The sequence below is a fragment of the Syngnathus acus genome, chromosome 10 (genome assembly GCF_901709675.1).
Source record: "Syngnathus acus chromosome 10, fSynAcu1.2, whole genome shotgun sequence".
NCBI lineage: Eukaryota > Metazoa > Chordata > Actinopteri > Syngnathiformes > Syngnathidae > Syngnathus > Syngnathus acus.
Genome location: NC_051095.1, coordinates 7011655 through 7026501, shown reverse-complemented (window position 1 = coordinate 7026501; position 14847 = coordinate 7011655). Strand labels below are relative to the sequence as shown.

The 14847-nt window shown below is 38.9% G+C and overlaps 1 protein-coding gene across 2 annotated transcripts in view; it reads right to left on the bottom strand.

The window, feature by feature from the left end:
• Positions 1 to 14847, bottom strand: part of LOC119129719 (protocadherin-1-like) — an 81383-nt gene that overhangs the window by 54570 nt on the left and 11966 nt on the right. The gene's annotated exons all lie outside the window — the stretch shown is intronic.

The window sequence follows — 14847 nt, the reverse complement described above, 5'->3', positions numbered from 1 at the left end:
GCAGGATGAAAGGGGATTTTGTTAGCCCCCCCTTAAGACAAGTGTGCCATCTTTCGAGCGTCTCCATTAGCACTTTACTGCTTCCGACAAAGCAGTAAATGCTGTTCAGTAGTGTCGAGATTTTCTCCTTCAGCTGAATTTTCTCTCTCAAAAACAACTTTGTCAAACATGACAAATTTTGACGTTACAAGCGTCTTTTTTTTAAGTCATCACTTTATGGCAAAGAATGGTGTCAATGAAATAGAATTTGTTTTACTCATTAGGTAGTTTATTTAACTCATTAGGTTGTTTAACGAATGTAAAACGGATATTAAACAATAAAATGCTTCTTATTCAAATATTTGTTGTTGTAGGCGTTAAGAGATTGCAAAATCAGCTATTTTATTCGGCGTTTTAAAAATAGATTATTAGTGTATCAATTACTTATTGGACTTTTTTGCCGCCTATCAAAATCTGCCTCAATAAATGGACATGGGCGTTTTCAAGCGGTAAGTATGGTGAGAAAGCCCTGCTCTCCTACGCCACCTGAACGCAGCAAGGTCACGAAACAAACTGTCCTGTCATACTGGATAAACTGGTTTGGCCATGTGTGTGAAGTCAAATAATACTTTCTAAATTTCTTTCCGTTCATTATTTAGCTTTCTGTTGTTTAATTGAATACTTGAGTGCTCCTTTATTCTGACAACTTTTACTTCCAAAACAAATGGGGACTCTATGATTTAGTTGATCAAATAAACAGTTCCTTACTTTGTGTCAAAGTTATCGTGTATATGTGTCCATGCAGGTTAAGGAAACATCCTTTCCCATGATAACCATAGGTGTGTTTTCTTTGCGCCGAGGCCATCGTTGCATTAATATTCCCTTTGCAGCGTGAATGGCTATCATTCCGCCGCGGGGAGGGCAAAAGTGGGTTGGGGTGGGGGGTGGGGGGGACAGGACAAGACAAGCAGGGATTAAATACATTTGTTTTCTCCCGCACCAAATTAGTATTGACGGCAGCTCACACGGACATGAGGCAGAAAAAAGCAGCCATGTTGAAAATTAATTTTGTGAGTGTGTGAGAGAGAAGTGATACGGCACGCACACACACACAGGCGCGCGCAAATTTAAGCAAGCTGTTCCGCTTCACTACCCACTGACAGATAAAACGATGTACGTAGCTATATGTCAGTGCGTGTACGTGTGTGTGCGCACACAAAGTGGAAGAAGACAACGTGCCGTTCCAAGTTTGTGGCAGCAAGACTTGTTGTCTATTTACAGACATTTTTATTGACACACACACACGCACAAAATGGCTCCGGACTCACAAACTGGAAGAAAATGTTCTATAAAAATATAGTCGTAGGTCACAAAAGAAGCAGCAGACCAATAAGTTGTTCAAAATAGTGATAACTCAAATTATTGTGGGACAGAGCAGGTATGATGCCCATAATACCGGCCTTTGGGGAATTGGGTACTCGCGAAGGCAGCTGATACCTGCCGCGAATAGTACAGTGAATCAGACATGGAGTAAGTCCTCCTTGCCAATAGAAGGTGCTACACTGTGACAGTTTAACACATCGGGGAATCATAGGTGTCAGACCAAAAGGAAGGTCTTCAATCAGGTGTCAATTTTGATGTTTGGTAGGAAGAAAAATTCACATAACTATTAATTTATTAACAGAATAATTATCAGAATAATTCCCCAAATTTGGCAAAGTAAACAGTACCAGACTGAATTACAAATGATTGACAGCATGTCAGTCATGCATTCTGTCTCTGATAGATTGTTTTTCCACAGACTTGGTGGTTTCTTAAAAAGAAACCTTTTGATATCCATCCATCTTCTATACTGCTTGTCCCCAAGGGGGTGCTGGAGCCCATCCCAACAGTCATCGGGCAGTTGGTGGGGGACACCCTGAACTGGTTGCCAGCCAATCACAGGGCACACAGACATGAACAACCATTCGCGCTCGCATCTAGGGACAATTTGGAGTGGTCAGTTAGCCTACCAAGCGTGTTTTTGGGATGTGGGAGGTAACCGGAGTGCCCGGAGAAAACCCACGCGGGCTCGGGGAGAACATGCAAACTCCACACAGGGAGGACCGGAGGTGGAAACGAACTCTCTGAACTGTGAGGCGGACGTGCTAATCAGTGCGCCTTTTGATACCAGAAATTAAATTTTTGTGAAAAAGGTCAAGAAAATGTAAAATGTGTGTCTTTGAATTCTTAGTCAATAAAATTCGGTTCAATCGACTCGCCCAAGAGAGAGTTTCAACAATGAAAAAAGTGAAAGCAAACAAAGCGTGAACACAAAAGAAAAAAAAAAAAACGTATCGACCATATAGTAGCAAAGGACCTCAGGCTATTTCTGGGCTATTCCTGTGTAACCTTGCTAAAAGAAACTGGCTGGTATTGAAGCTGAGAGCCTTTCTCATCTGCGACACACCCCAGGAACAGGAAGAAGAAGATGCTGATGAAGAGGAAGATGAGGAAGTGGTGTTGTGGCCTGGCGAAGGATGTGGGAATCAAATTCAGACAAGATGTCCAAAGGCTAACGGAGGATTCTATTGACTGCCTCACAAGCTGCGGGGATCGAACGCCAGCTAAAATTAGACGCGGGTGGATGATCCGGCGGGTTTTGTTTGTATGTATGGAGTTTTTATACGTATGTGAGAGTGTGTGTTTGTGTGTGTGTGTGTGTGTGTGTGTGTGTGTGTGTGTGTGTGTGTGTGTGTGTGTGTGTGTGTGTGTGTGTGTGTGCGCTCATGCATGTGTGTGTGAAAAAGAAGCTTCGAAGAATGACACAAACATCACACAACATTGTGCACAAATGCTTGACATCAACCACTATCATACTATTCTACTTTACTTACATACGATTCACTTTTCTGTCGTGTGTTATTCATTTCTCTGAATCAATACACGTTGATCCAAAGTATTTTATGCACATGTTGAAAGGAGAGATGTTTGATATAATTTTTTTCAGACCGATACCAGTGAGTGCCAATGCCAATACAACCTGTAATTATGATGCATAAAATTTTCCCCTATTACATTGAAAGGAATTTTTAACGAAACACCCAATGTAGTGGAGTTCAGGAAAAATAATAATAATAATAATGAAAATCTAAAAAACTAGTCATCAACATGCTTCACTTTGGAAGCTTTCTGTATGAATTGTGAATTGTTTGAAATGTCGACTAACATGGCTAAACTTTCCGTTTGTTGACAAGCATCCCATCTGCATTTGTTTATGTTCAAACAAGGAATGTCACACATCCCCCCCCCCCACACACACACTCATACACTCACACACATAAACACACAAATGAGCAAGTCCTAAACAACACCAGAAGCATTATCATACATTTACATGCTCAATTTGAACATTTCCCCTGTGAAATTGCATCAATGGCCGCACTGCTTCCATTTCATGCGGACTGTAGATATTTTTATCCAATCAAATTTTAGCTTCTTTATGTTGCCATGTAAAATCTGCCGCCTTGCCTTCAAAATCAATATTACTGGCCTGTATGTTAACTACGCAAAACTGTTTTTTCCGCGTGTGTGCTTTCAAGTTTAGCTCAATTCTTCACAGTTGGCCTCTTCCTCCCACTGAAAAAACCCCTCATAAAGCTTCCCTGGTTTGCCTGGTCACTTTTTTTGTACCCTGCGTCCCCCCTACTGAGAAGGAAGAGGAGGGTGAAGAGGATGATGAAGATGGGGTCATCAAGTGCTCCCCTGCTGCTTCACCTGTTCACCCTTTCAATAGAAAGCAATACGTATTCAATACATGCATGTACACATTGTTATGTATACATTCTAAATGACTGCTGTTACTATTGAGATGTAGGATTCACAAAGCTTAGGGTGTAAAAGCTGCTATTAGTTTTAAAATGGACAATTGTGGGAGGAGGTAGAGGAACAAGACCTTCTGTTGAGAAACAAAATGCCTGAGCACAAAAGGAGCCATTTGGGTGACTTGGGTGGGGGATGAGAGCAGACATTTCCATGTCTATGGTGGAAAAGTGGACATTATTTTCCCCCTACCATTCATTTTCTGACCTCCCATGGTTGTCCACTCGTGTGTTTGGCACCAACATTGTTCATACTGATATTTAGACTTACTTTCAAACTGCCACTGGTTGTCCGGGAATTTAATCCTTCCAGGCAATTTATAATTCACAATGGAGTTGGGTGTTATTTACGGATATTCTAGTAAGGAAGAAAATGGCGAAATTTCATGGCCATGTCATTTAAAAATCAACTTTTGCTGCATTTCACAAGAGCTGCCATGTTGGTTATCTCTCTCCGCCAATCATAAGTGTTCTTGGTGGAAGGTGCCAAAAGGGTTAAGCCAATGGAAGCACAGAATGAATTCAATGGACTTGACAACTGTCATTATGAAGTTTGTTTTTAAAGGAAATAAAAAACTTTTTATCAGATATTCCTGAAAAGTATGAAATTGTGTTTTAACTAAATCCGTTTCACCACCTGCCAAAGTGGCAGTTATCTTGACACAAACCTAGTTTGATGAAGAGAAAGTCCGTGAGGAAGTCACTCATGATAATGTAAGGAGCTGATAGGTAAATGAGTGCGGTCATCATTTCCATGAGGTTTCCTGTTTGTCTGACCTTGTCGGTCGTGTCGGCGAGCGTTAAAGGGTGGAAGCTGAACGTCATTCTGTCACTTTGTGCTCAAACATCCCTGAAACTCACCAGGAAACTTGTTTGTTCTCTTCCAGCCCCACATCAAGCAAACATCCGAACAGAGTTGACGCACCCCAATTTCCCAGCGCGTCCACTAAAATGTGTCATGGAAACAATATTTCCAATTATCCGTGTCTTTAATTTTGACTGGGATGGAGTCGAGGGAAGAAGCAAAAAGGCCACTAAAAGAGTCCCGCTCGCACAAGTCTGACAAATCTGTCTGTGTCGTCCCAGCTGTGCGCCGCCTGATGACCTTTCACCCCTCGGCTGCAGACAGGAATTCAATGTGAGTGTGACCTTTGCCCCTGCATCCTTCCTGCTGCCTCATTAGAGCCAGTGCCTGTCTGTAGATTGCTGCCACCACTATGTTTAAAGGACAATTTGCAGCAATAATAATGATACTGGTAGTAATAATAACAATATTGCCTTATCCAACTTATCCAGAGTACTGTTTCAGTAATCATTCGCACTTAACATTCATAGTGTCTTTAATTTTATCCAATTGTGCTTTTGGCTAATTAGATAATCAGTCAAATGTGACACACACGCACACACTGATGCTAGCAACAATTACGCTGATTTATTTGCACACTTTTAGTTTCGAGTTGAAAGGAGCTAATTAGCCAGCAGTTGAGTTTGCCAATTACCTGAGCTTCATTATTGACAATTGCTCACTTTTTCCATTTTATTTATGCTTTCAATTCCACTCTACTGCCTCGTTGGGCGTCATTGCCCAAACTGACAGTCCATCAAGAGACACGTTTCATAGCGTTCATAGCGCAAGGTTATTATAGTCCATGCAAACTAAGAAAATATCTCAAACTAAAAAAAAGTACAAAAAGTATTTTTGTTGACAAAATAAAATAAAAATACTTAAAAAAAATAGGATGATCTCAACACCCATAATTTTCCCACTGTTGTTACATATTGGCACGGTCCTCCGTGGCTACAAATGGAAAATCCATTGAATCGATTAAACTGAATTCTAATTTGGAATCGGCCTATAGAAATGAGGCCAAGTCATCCAATCACGTCGGCTCCCGTCGTATTCAGAAGTTCCCGCCGCTGCCAATCGGAGTCTTTTGTCCTGCGAGACCTCTGCGGTCAGAGCCACAAAAGTGCCGGCAAAACTAATTCCCATCCTGCCTAGTGGGCGAGGGGAAGATGAAAGTGCGAGTGTGTGTGCGATTATTCAGCATGGTGCTAGAGTGTGTGTGTGATTGAGTTCAGAGGTTATGGGTGGTCACTTCCTGTCCATTAGCAGGATAAAAAGCACCTCATCAATCAGCCTCCACCTGGTCGTCGCACTAACCAGGGGATAACCAGCACCACGTGCGAGCGGCTCACCTTTGACCCCGAACAGGAAGACTTTGATTCAATTTGCTGCAAGTCTCTAAACTTGCTTTGGACGCACAAGCTGGAAGGCCTTTGAACTTACAAGCATCTCAAATTGCACTTTTAAAGTAAAAGCATCACCTCATCAACAAATGAAAAATGTCAACATGTACTTTCAAAATTGCAAATATATTTTTTTAGTGGCTAACCTTTGGACCTCAAACTTGGAGATGAAAAGAAAAAGAAAGTTGTGGGAAGAGACCAAAATAGTATAATAATAATAATAATTTAAACAGATTTTTTTTTTTTTTTTAAATATTACAACATTGTGTGGGCAGCTTGGTGGAGCACTGGTTAGCACGTTCGCCTCACGGACGTGAGGATGGAGAAGGGAAAATAAAGATGAAAAAGGACATAAAGACATAAAAATAAAATACATTTTACTTATTTACACATAAAAAATATCTATCCATCCATTATCTGTACTTTTATATAAGTGGCTTTGTGTACCTAGAAAAGCACTATATAAATAGATTGGATTATTTTCATTAAAAATTAAACAAATAAAATCACGGACAACAAATTGATATACTTCAAAAGAACTAAAGTTTTGTGGCCTGCGTGGCATGCCAACGGGAACGTAACGATTCTTCGTGGAAAATAGAACAAAATTTTCTGCCAACAAGCTGCGGCCGATCAGTTATCTGTGACAGCATGATTGGTGTGTGTGTCTGGACACGTGTGTGCGTCAGTCTACCCCACTGCCGCTGGCGCCATCGACACTGGCTCAAACACACACACACTGACCTACACTCTGTGTGTGTGTGTGTGTGTGTGTGTGTGTGTGTGTGTGTGTGTGTGTGTGTGTGTGTGTGTGTGTGTGTGTGTGTGTGTGTGTGTGTGTTAAACAGAAAAGTGTGTTGTTGGTAGTGTGTGTGTTAAACAGAAAAGTGTGTTGTTGGTAGCTGATTACACGCGCGCACACACACACATAGCGATCAATACCCCGATTGCCCCCAGAGGCTCCAAACACTCTTCCAGCGAGTGTTCAGACACGTGTGAGCGATGCGTCCAAAGTAACCCAGAAAGCCGAGTCGGCCATGTTTGTCCTTTCAACCCGCATGTCAACACTGTTGGCCAAGTTACTCCCCGAACTGTAATCGATGAGATTGTACTTGTTCGGCAGAGGTCTCTCCTGCTTGCTAATCTGCATCAAAACACTTAATACTGGTCACGTTGCTTCTTTGCAGTCTGAGCTTTAGACACAGCAAAGAAATAAGGTACTAGCATAAAGTCAAGTTCGCAGCAACGTCAAACATCTGATGGGAAATGGACTTCCAAAAAAAGCATAATTGCCTTGTTTTTTTTTCCTTAAAGTGCATTCGAGTCTGTATCGCCAGCCTGAATCAACACATAAACAATAACGCACTACAACGCATATGCACACACGTGCGGTTCTACATCCTGTCAATTGTCAGTCGTCTGCCTGTCAGTCACTAAGTGATGACACAGTGCATACCACCAAGAGACGACACGCATGAAGAGACACACTCACACGCATGCCAGCAAAAGAGGGTCAAAGCAGGATTTTGAGGTTAGAACGAAGTCAAGCCCTGTAAAGGTTTTCTACTTGTTGTTGTTGCCGTGCAGCGTTTCAACCAGCAAATACGAGCGGCTCACTGCCTGCAAGGAGCAGAATGCAAATAAAAAGTGCTTGTTAGTGACTTTGCGTCCAAGTGAAGAAGATGTAGATGAACGTGGGTGGGTGGCCTTGACGCTTCAATATCTCTCTGTAAGCGCAGAGAAGAAGAAGAAGGGGAAAAAAAGCAATTAAAGCTGCGATCTACAATGAACGGACTCTGCTGTCACACCGATTTCTATTTCGTGGCGAGTCACCAAAGTTGCCACGCGCTTCGCCCACGTGCAATGAAACTCAAACTATTTGCAATTTAGCATCATCCATCTGTCTCGTAGTATTTGTGGAGCAGCAATCAGACAAAAACTTCCGGGACTGAATAATACATAACGTGGTAGGGGACAACTGAGCCATTGTCATATTGAAAGCAAAATGATAAAATTCCAGTATCTTTTTAGGGAAGGACTTTTATTTAAGTCTAATATTTTTGTTTACCAAATTTCGGGTGGCAAAGAAGCTCTTCAGTTTTTTTTTTTTTTGCAAAATATATTACCCTCATTAGTTTTCTAGTTAATAATTTAGACTAAATAACCATCCTTAACGCTAACTGACATGTTTAGTAGTTTAATTTATTAACTTTGCTAGCCAATTAGCTTGTCAATTCTGATAAGGCTTTAGCAATTTTTAAAATTTGAGTTTAAGAACAATTATTTTATTTTTACTACTTTTCTCCATTCTGTTTGTTTTAATTAGATCATAGAGCAGCTTGGTTAGTTTTCATGAGTTTTTAAATATTTGGAATTTTAGATTAAAGATACATTTAGGCAAATATTCATATTCTTAGGTCTCATCAACCGATTCGAAGTAAGAATGTCAAGACAATCTGTCTTTTATTGTCCTGAAAAGCGTGGAGTAGTTTAGTAATCGCTAATTTTGATAGCCACGAATCCACGATACCCTAACTGAGATTGTGTTTGTCGATTAGATAGCATTAAGTAATCATCTGACGCTAACTGCCAAGCCACATTCCTCAAACAAAAACATCCCAACAAGTTTACCTTTCCACAACTACCCAGAATGCCTTCCAGCAATCACATTGTCTATCGGAGCAGGGAGGCGTGAAGAAAGCTTTTAAAATGTTGCCATTGCGACATATAACGCCTCAAGCAGTATGCTAACATGGTAACGGCTAGGTCAATACATTTCAGTCGTCACTCTGTCAAAGGCCCATCATCACCTTTTGTGCATCGCTAACACTTTAGGTGCAACAGAAAGAAAAATTGTACAAAAGGTGGCAAAAAGGAAAAAGGGAAGTGGTAAACTTTCACATGGGAAAAAGGTAACTTGAGTAAAGTATTAAGAATACCGTATTTTCCGGACTATAAGGCGCACCTAAAAACCTAAAATTTTCTCAAAAGCCAACAGTGCGCCTTATAATCCAGTGCGCCTTATATATGGACCAAATTCCTAAATTTAAACTGGCCCGAAGCATTGTGTCATGAAATCAATCATAAGTGGCCCGCTGAAGACTATGAATCATGAATCAAAAAGACTGTGGATCATTATTTTGTGATTATAAAGTAATTTGTTGCGTCTGAAGTTGAAATAAAAAAGATAAAATGGAGAATGATTTGATTTGGATTAAAAATCTGACATGATGCATTAATGGTGCTCCTTATAGTCCAGTGCGCCTTATATGAGGACAAAGTTTTAAAATGGGCCATTCATTGAAGGTGCGGAAAATACGGTGCGCTTTATAGTCCGGAAAATACGGTAATCTAATTTTATGTTTTTTTTTAAATAAACTACACAACATAAGATTAGTTTTACTTTCTTGTAAAAAGAACGACCTATATAAATTTAACTGCTTTTTTTTCCTCACACATTTTTTTTGTATTCATACAAAACTATATATTTACGATACATATACATGCACTATATATTTATAGTGTTTTCGTGTTAGATGTTGGTAAAGTCCAAATCATGTAGTCAAAAAGAGATTTTTTTTTTGTTTGAAATGACAATGTATTGAGAAGAGAGAGACACACACTTATGCACATAGAGACAACACAAGACTTTTGTTGATTCGTGTTTGGCAGCTTGCGTGGAGGATTTGGTGTGCCTTTGAACACAAAACCTTTGGGAAATTTACAACAATTAACAAAAGAGGAAGAAACCAAGAAGAAGAACAAGTGACAGGAAGTGATGACCTCAATCCGTCGCTAATTTTTGGGGCAGATTATGCTCAGGCACTAATCCCAGACTTCTTTAACGTTTTCTTTTCTTATTTTGATGTGTGGATGCCAGACTTCAAGTCAACATTATGCGACTTTTTTGTTTTTGAAAAATATGAGTTGTTTTTCCATGATTATAGGTGGCTTTCTTGATGATACATTTCCTATAGTTTTTTCATTTCTATTACAAATACAATTTTATTACTGGTAGTTTGCATTTTTATTTCTATTCAAATAAAAGAAATGCATAACTTTAACCACAATATAAGATCTTTCTTTCTTGAAAGAAAAAAAGAGAAGAAAGGTTAAAAAAGAGGAAGAAGGAAGAAACCAAAAAGAAGAACAAGTGAAAGGAAGTGATGAACTCAACCTGTCGCTAAATATTTCTCCTCATCCTATAACTATAAAAAAAGTTATATACTGGAGTATGATACTTTAGCAAAAGATTGTGACTTTTCGACATAGCAGTGACTAACTCTAAATAAAATAAAACAAATAATTATGAAACATTATTTATTTATTTAATTTATTAATGAAACGTGTTAATTAAACAAATACTGTTATAATATCTAGTAAAAATAAGAAAAATAGTAATAATAGTAGATAATAGTAAATATAGTAAAAAAAAAATATCTAACAAAAATACCTCTTTTCCAGGAAATAAGATCTACCATTTCTCTATCAAAATTGACTGTATTTTACCACAAACAGCTCTCTTCCCTAGAAAATAACCGCATAAGATTAAAATTTAGTTTGAAAAATTCAAATCTGTCTTAATTGTGTCAGACATTTGAATGTTAAAGTTATGTGAACGATGGGAATGTGTGAGTTTACAGGCGACCTCAATCCTTCGCTAACATCCTAAAAGATTACGGCCAGATGCTAATCCTGACATTTCCATATATTTTGTTCTCGTCTTTCATTCTCTTGGTAATGTATTTTCCAGATTTCGGATTTTAACAGCTCGGCTTCACTCGACTACGGAAGATTCTCGAAACATTTCTAAATTCAAATCAGGAAAAGAAAAACAAAAAAAAAAGAAATGAAGATGTGAGGTCAAATGCTGGATTAGCAAAGAGCAGATGTTGACGCACGCACACGCAAATGTTAAGAGCCGGCTAAAGTGCTCCTTAAATGCTGCTGCTAACTAATCCTGCAAGTTACATGATGGCTTGCTAATGCTTGCCAGTTTTGCGTAATGTCAGCCTGCAAACAGAAAAGAAAAAGTAACCCATTAGAAAAATGTCTATAATATGCAGAAAAATGCAGGTATTGGAATGTATTTCATGTTGCAGAGGTATTGCACAGCGTAAACATTCTGGTGAATAAGAAATAATAATAAAAAATATGTAACAGCACTTTACAGATAATGACATGATTTGTTCAGGAGACACTGGCATGCAGTTCAATCTGTTTTTGTTAGCCTTAAAATTTGACAAGTGTCCTTGTGTAAAGCACAAGTGCATTGTGCCATTATGTCAAACAGAGCAAAGTCACCAAAAGATGTCTGCTTTGTACTAACAAACTCATTAAATTGACAAAAAAATGTATTGTTTTGTCCACCCAAAAGTCCGGTAAAACCACTCATTAAAAACATGAAAAAATGAATCGAGAGTTTCCATTATATTGTCTTTTTCATTTTGAAAAAAATATATATATATTGTTGTAAGATTTGACTTTTCCTTTACATTTATGACCCTTTTTCTCCTTACTCAGAAATAAGCTTAGTTTAGTGTTTTATTAGTCTGTTAGCATGTTAGCGTGACTAGAGCTGTTTTGTTTTGTGTTTGGTAGAGTCACTCGCTTGGGTCAATCTATTTTTTGTCACCATTAGCTTGCAGCTAAATATCTTTAATCACGGTGGCGTGTCAGGAAAACAAAATGTGACTGTGTTGATGGAAAAAGCGACACAAGTTTGTGGGTTGCCATGTGAGAGCATCAAAGAGGTCCTTCACTGGTAACCAACAGGAAAACTTGTTGTTTCTAAAAATAGACCGGTCTTCAATTCAACAAGATTACTTTTTTTTGTTATCTGCGTTCTCAGAGAGTGCCTCATTTTTTCCTCCCAAAGGAATTACTAAACCTCATAAAATTACAGTTGTTTTCCCTGAAAAAAAAAAAAAAGACAAAGCAAGATTAGAATCAAGATTAGCTCGCGTGACTAACAACTTGTCTCTGGTGCATGTTACCATCTGACAAACAAAGCACAACTTTAGATGCCAATCCTTCATGTGAGTTTTTTTTCTTCGCTGTTTTTCCTTTTGTGTTGTATATTGTTGCTGCTTGCGTGTTCTCCTGCACAAGCACATGGAGCAGCTGGATCGCTTCTGACCTTAAACCCTACCTACAGGTACATCGGTGCACTGACCTCCACCTCCGCAGAAGGCTAACACCTGCTAACACTGATACCGACGCACGCTAACTTGTTTATTGCCCTCAAGGGGTCCTATACTTTTACTTACTTCTGACATAGACTAACATGCAAGCTTTTTTTTTTTTAACGGGGGTGCTTCTAGTTTGCCCACACACATGCTTCTTTTCAACATTACTTTTTAACAATTATTTCTTCGCAGTGACATGTACTGTTTTTGCATCTAAAGCTAACATTAAGTGGTCTATCTGTTGGTCCTGGGGTATAAAGAGTTGTAAATTACTATAAGCTCTAGTATGTAAGGGTTAGGGTTAATTTGTAAGGTTAATTCTAGGGTGTAAGGCATTCTTCGTCATTGTCATGGTCAACATGTTGTTATCTCTAGGCTCGATAAGAAAACGGTTGGTTCTTCAGGTGAAAGTTGTTTCTAGGTCATTGAATGTAAGATAAAAGTGAGCCGCATAAAGAAACCACTGTGGATGACAATTCACACCATCTGTCAATCAAACATGCAGTCAAACAACAATTGACTAGCGACACGCTAAAAACTTCTCGCGAGTGCTTCTTGACTCCACAATGGCCTGACCGCATGAAACTGGTGATTAAAAAAACACACCACACGGAACGCATCTGTTGCATGGAGACCTGTTAACAAACACAACTGGAGGACATTGTTTACATTTTATCAAAAAGGAAGCTGTGAGCATAGCATCAAGCTAAGCTAATGTTAGCATGTGTGTTTGAGGTTGGTTCTATTGCGTCGTAGGTTCTAAGTTGCAAGGTTGAAGTTTTTGCGGAAAGTAAATTTGGTCCAAGTTTCAAGGCAATGGCAAATCTGATTCATTACAATGCCGAGTAGGTACCATGCAGTGATAAATGTGGGATGATTACACAACGTTTTCGTTTAAAAAGTAAGGGGTCTTGAGCACATTTTTTCAACCTTGTCTTGAAGTCTTGAAGTGACCTCACACGCACCCAAAAAGACACATCACCATGCTAACTATGTCACATGTGTATGTGTGACTGAGTTAATACACACACACACATGCCCGCACATACACACAAGTCATCATGTTGCTGTGGCGACGGTTCAATGTTCAGGCAGAAAGCACCGCGTCCGACTGCTAATGTGACATCCCTATGTGTGAAATGCAACATTAAAGCGTGACACTTACGGAGATCAAATGTTTTGGGTTTGTAGCTTTAAGTATTTATTACCCCCCTTATCTTATTAATATGAATAATAGAACAAAAAAATGCATCTTAGTTTTTGTTGTGCCCACACAAATTCTCTTTTTAATAGTCTACAAACCCCTATTCAACTATTATTTTTTAAGATGAAGCTTTTCAAAATCTTTTTCACCATTCTGACATCTATCATGCATATCTTAATTTCAAAAATTCTTTTGAGGGGATGAATAAAAAGAAACACGTAGGGCATGAAACTGTATATTCTAATATATTTCAATTATATTCTATTTATTTTATTGTCTTACTCAAATAAACAATAATGAGAGCCTTAACTTAACTTAACATGAAAAAAATCACTAAATCACTACCAACATGAATGTTTAATGTGACCCCTATATGCAAAACATTTGATCTCCATTTGTGAAAGATGGAAATGAAGACGTCCCGTGCACCATTATCCTCCTCTTCGTCATCCTCATCATCCCCACCATCATCGTCCTCGTCATAATCAAGCAATGAGTGAAAGCAAGCACAGAGCGCCACAATCACATTGAAGCATGTTTATTGAAATGAAATCTGCTTTTTAACTTGATTTTTAAAAAAACAACAACAAATAAAGAATGATACAAACATTGTATGTACATGAAGTTTAAGCAGAGAACAAGAAGAGGAAGAACACTGGTGTAAATCATTTCAACTGAGTGCAAAGTGTGTGTATGTTTATGTGTGTTGTGCGTCTTTGGTTTGCCTGTGCATGTGTCGTCAACACAAACAGCAGAACAACGTCTCACTCACACACAGACACACCGAGGACATTAAATAGAACAAGGCACCGTGGGTAAAAAAAAGAAGGCCAACATTACCCACCGAGAGTCTGTGCAAACCTTTTGTCTTTTTGGGAGCTTGACTGATTCTGACAACCATCAACTGAAGGACCTTCCTAACGTTTTAAAAATGTCTTCTACGAAAACATGCTGGACGGGTCCAAAACCAAAAGAAATCTCTCCACGATACAAAAACAAATAAACTGAAAACTCAAAAACAAAAGAAAATTAAAGTGAGGGTTTCACAGTGGTGCTTTGTCAAATAGACGCTGAACCGGGATGTCGTCTGCGTGAGAAGTCGACACTCGCAAGGATATGCTGGCAAAAGCTCCTTCAATGAACGCAAAAGTGAAAATAAACAAGACAGCAAAGTAAGGCTAGACCCACGTCAAGTTTTAAATGCCCCTTTTTGTAGTTTAAGCAACAAAATGTCTCAGTAGGGTTCACTTATATGGTCTATTCCGCATCCTTCATGATGTCCATGTGGAGGGTGAAATAAAAAAATGAAGGGAAACCAAAGCAAACGGAAAAAAAGAAAAAATGAAGATGAACGTGGTGGCAAGGG